A 5,000-nucleotide genomic window follows, 5' to 3' on the forward strand; every position below is an offset into this window, starting at 1 on the left:
CCAGGCAGGGAGAAACCGCAGGAGGCGTACCGAGGAGGCTTCCAGGAGCCTGGGGAAGATTTTCCAAAAGTGTCCTTGACACTTAGAAATATTTTCAGAAAATCACGATTTTGTGAAAATTGACACGTTTCCCCTACTTCCACGCCAGGGGGGCGTCAATATGTTGTGAGGTACCCCAGGACAGTCGCCTAAATGTGGGTGAAGTTTGCGAGTCACGGGCGCAAAGTCGAATTTTGGGTGAAAAACCGCGTTTTCATGCGCTAAAAATTTCAGACAAGTGTCAGACTTCCAGGCAGGGGGAAACCGCAGGAGGCGTACCGAGGAGGCTTCCAGGAGCCTGGGGAAGATTTTCCAAAAGTGTCCTTGACACTTAGAAATATTTTCAGAAAATCACGATTTTGTGAAAATTGACACGTTTCCCCTACTTCCACGCCAGGGGGGCGTCAATATGTTGTGAGGTACCCCAGGACAGTCGCCTAAATGTGGGTGAAGTTTGCGAGTCACGGGCGCAAAGTCGAATTTTGGGTGAAAAACCGCGTTTTCATGCGCTAAAAATTTCAGACAAGTGTCAGACTTCCAGGCAGGGGGAAACCGCAGGAGGCGTACCGAGGAGGCTTCCAGGAGCCTGGGGAAGATTATCCAAAAGTGTCCTTGACACTTAGAAATATTTTCAGAAAATCACGATTTTGTGAAAATTGACACGTTTCCCCTACTTCCACGCCAGGGGGGCGTCAATATGTTGTGAGGTACCCCAGGACAGTCGCCTAAATGTGGGTGAAGTTTGCGAGTCACGGGCGCAAAGTCGAATTTTGGGTGAAAAACCGCGTTTTCATGCGCTAAAAATTTCAGACAAGTGTCAGACTTCCAGGCAGGGGGAAACCGCAGGAGGCGTACCGAGGAGGCTTCCAGGAGCCTGGGGAAGATTATCCAAAAGTGTCCTTGACACTTAGAAATATTTTCAGAAAATCACGATTTTGTGAAAATTGACACGTTTCCCCTACTTCCACGCCAGGGGGGCGTCAATATGTTGTGAGGTACCCCAGGACAGTCGCCTAAATGTGGGTGAAGTTTGCGAGTCACGGGCGCAAAGTCGAATTTTGGGTGAAAAACCGCATTTTCATGCGCTAAAAATTTCAGACAAGTGTCAGACTTCCAGGCAGGGGGAAACCGCAGGAGGCGTACCGAGGAGGCTTCCAGGAGCCTGGGGAAGATTATCCAAAAGTGTCCTTGACACTTAGAAATATTTTGAAAAAATCACGATTTTGTGAAAATTGACACGTTTCCCCTACTTCCACGCCAGGGGGGCGTCAATATGTTGTGAGGTACCCCAGGACAGTCGCCCAAATGTGGGTGAAGTTTGCGAGTCATGGGCGCAAAGTCGAATTTTGGGTGAAAAACCGCATTTTCATACTTTAAAAATTTCAGACAAGTGTCAGACTTCCAGGCAGGGAGAAACCGCAGGAGGCGTACCGAGGAGGCTTCCAGGAGCCTGGGGAAGATTTTCCAAAAGTGTCCTTGACACTTAGAAATATTTTCAGAAAATCACGATTTTGTGAAAATTGACACGTTTCCCCTACTTCCACGCCAGGGGGGCGTCAATATGTTGTGAGGTACCCCAGGACAGTCGCCTAAATGTGGGTGAAGTTTGCGAGTCACGGGCGCAAAGTCGAATTTTGGGTGAAAAACCGCATTTTCATGCGCTAAAAATTTCAGACAAGTGTCAGACTTCCAGGCAGGGGGAAACCGCAGGAGGCGTACCGAGGAGGCTTCCAGGAGCCTGGGGAAGATTATCCAAAAGTGTCCTTGACACTTAGAAATATTTTGAAAAAATCACGATTTTGTGAAAATTGACACGTTTCCCCTACTTCCACGCCAGGGGGGCGTCAATATGTTGTGAGGTACCCCAGGACAGTCGCCCAAATGTGGGTGAAGTTTGCGAGTCATGGGCGCAAAGTCGAATTTTGGGTGAAAAACCGCATTTTCATACTTTAAAAATTTCAGACAAGTGTCAGACTTCCAGGCAGGGAGAAACCGCAGGAGGCGTACCGAGGAGGCTTCCAGGAGCCTGGGGAAGATTTTCCAAAAGTGTCCTTGACACTTAGAAATATTTTCAGAAAATCACGATTTTGTGAAAATTGACACGTTTCCCCTACTTCCACGCCAGGGGGGCGTCAATATGTTGTGAGGTACCCCAGGACAGTCGCCTAAATGTGGGTGAAGTTTGCGAGTCACGGGCGCAAAGTCGAATTTTGGGTGAAAAACCGCATTTTCATACTCTAAAAATTTCAGACAAGTGTCAGACTTCCAGGCAGGGAGAAACCGCAGGAGGCGTACCGAGGAGGCTTCCAGGAGCCTGGGGAAGATTATCCAAAAGTGTCCTTGACACTTAGAAATATTTTGAAAAAAATCACGATTTTGTGAAAATTGACACGTTTCCCCTACTTCCACGCCAGGGGGGCGTCAATATGTTGTGAGGTACCCCAGGACAGTCGCCCAAATGTGGGTGAAGTTTGCGAGTCATGGGCGCAAAGTCGAATTTTGGGTGAAAAACCGCATTTTCATACTCTAAAAATTTCAGACAAGTGTCAGACTTCCAGGCAGGGAGAAACCGCAGTAGGCGTACCGAGGAGGCTTCCAGGAGCCTGGGGAAGATTTTCCAAAAGTGTCCTTGACACTTAGAAATATTTTGAGAAATTTCCGATTTTGTGAAAAATGACCCCTTTCCCCTACTTCCACCCTAAAGGGGCGTCAATATGTTGTAAAGCACCCCGAGACAGAGACCTAAGCGTGGGCAAAGTTTGGGTCTGATGGGTGGAACACTGAAAAAAACGCGATTTTCCACTTAGAACAAACATAGAACTTTCAGACTTCCAGGCGGGGGGAAAGCTCTGAAGCTGTACCGAGGACACTTCCATGGCCCCCGGATCGATTTTCAAGAACGAGTCCTTGGGACTTTGAAATTTTTCGGCGATGCGTTTTTGGCTTCCGGGAGCCGCAGAACGTTGGGAAATTCGTTCCGCTCGCCGGCTCCAGGTGTTTCGGGCTAGTCCAGGCCCCAGCTACGCCGCCTGGCCGCCAAATTTCGCAAAATCGAAAAAAAAAAAAATAGAACCGGAATGAGGAATTTCTGGCCGCCGGATCCGCCGCACAGCTCCAGGAAGTCGGACACTTTTCGGCTTCGCTCCCTTAAAGTGTGGGTCGGTGTTTCGCCATGCAAATACCCACTTTTGCACACCAGCTGCAGGATATAGGAGAGAGGGGTACCTCTCGGGCCCGACTGATTTCCGATGTTTTCGTGGTTCCTCAAGTCGGGTAGGCGGTTTGGCGAGTACCCCCCTGTTTGCATGGAAGTCCGCCCTCGCGTCGACACCAGGCTTCCGCGGCTCCAGGGGGACTCTTGCCGGTCGTCTGCCCCAAGTCAGAGACGCGTTTCCCGGGTCGCCTGAGCCTGAACGGACCCTCCCCAAGCGTGTTCTGGTTCTCCGAGGGTGACGGATGTCAGAAGGGAGGCAGATCTGGAGTCTTCGTCCCGAGGAGGGCTCCAGGAGGGCGGATTGCACCCCCTGACTCGGTCCCCTCAGAGCAGGCTTGGCGTTTCTCTGTGTCGGATGTCTCCCGCTTCCACGCCACCGGGGAGACCTATGAGAGAATCGCACTGTGACCCGGATTCCGTCTCGAGGGCGCCCGTAGCGTGTCGGAGAGGGACCTCCAGGACTATCGGGCATGTTTCTTCCCCGTCTCCCCGAGGGGAAGGATGGCAGCGGGTGGGGTTTCTCACCCATGCCCCCCACCGGCTCTTCCTCCGATCGATTTGGCTCAGCGCTCCCGGGTGGGGAGGTGGTGCCGCTCGCTCGGCCCGGGCTTTGGAGCCCGCGTCGGTCTAAGGCGGGCGGTCTCCTTCCTCTTTTACCCCCCGGGATTCAGGCACGCATCCTTGGGCGTGCACGCCGGCAGTCGCCTCCCGTTCGCAGGACGGTGGCTGCCGTGCAGAGGGGGAGTTTGACCCGAACTGTGGTACGGCAGGGGTCCGACGACCCGCGCGGGCGAATGGCGGGGCGCCCACCCACCTCGGCGTGGGGGCCCGTCGTCCGAATCGCTCCCCGCGCGGGGTAGCACAACGATCTTCTCCGAGGGCGGCCCTTTGACTTCCAGATGCGCAGCTTGCCCGCGGAGGCCCGTGCCGACCCCCACCCAGCGTCCGATGGGCGGCCTCCGCGGTGGGCATCGGCGAGAGCGGCGGCGGTGGGTGGCGCTTCCACGCCACCGCCGAGCTCCGCGTTCTCCAGTCTTTTCCCGAGCCCCTACGATAGTGGGGGGACGACAGATGCGTGGGGAGGCAGGCGGAGTGGGTTCTCACCGCGTGGTGTGCCCGGCCGAACGCCGTCGCCTTCCCCGCTCGTCCGACGTCCTCCGAGGCGGCTCGGAAGAGAGAGCGAGAGAGAGAGAGAGAGAGAGAGACCAAGCGGACGCCCCAGAGCGAGAAGGGAGGATGGAAAAGGGAGAGACGAGTGGGGCAAAAAGAGTTTTGGCGAAGGGGAGTACCCGGCGAACTGCCGCCCCGGGCTTCTTCTGTTCTCAACAGCGGAGGCACGGCTTTGGGGGGGAGACGCCGCTCGGTTGGGGCTCCTTTGAGGTTACGGGCAAGAGCCCGGGACGAGGGACTACGCCATAGGGCGACGCCGACACGGCCAGGCCAACTGCGCCCCCCGTGCGACCTCTGCGTCGCTGGCGGGCTCTGCGCCTGAGCCGCGGTGGACCCCGACGGCCAGCCCCCCTCTCCCACTCCTCGCGCCCGTCCGCCGGTGGGTCGAGGACCCCCCGCGGCGGAGGCAGGTCTAAGCCAGACGGAGGCCCCGCATAGGCCCCCCACCGCCCTGGCCCCTCTCCCCAGCAGCGACTCTGTGTGTCGCCCCGGGAGCGGTGGGTCACGAGGCAGGGTGGCCGTGGCGTCCTCCGAAGGCCAGTCACCTACGGCCCTCCCCGTGCAAGGGGTGGTTTTT

Source organism: Ranitomeya imitator, unplaced genomic scaffold (assembly GCF_032444005.1).
Source record: "Ranitomeya imitator isolate aRanImi1 unplaced genomic scaffold, aRanImi1.pri SCAFFOLD_293, whole genome shotgun sequence".
In the NCBI taxonomy this organism is placed as follows: domain Eukaryota; kingdom Metazoa; phylum Chordata; class Amphibia; order Anura; family Dendrobatidae; genus Ranitomeya; species Ranitomeya imitator.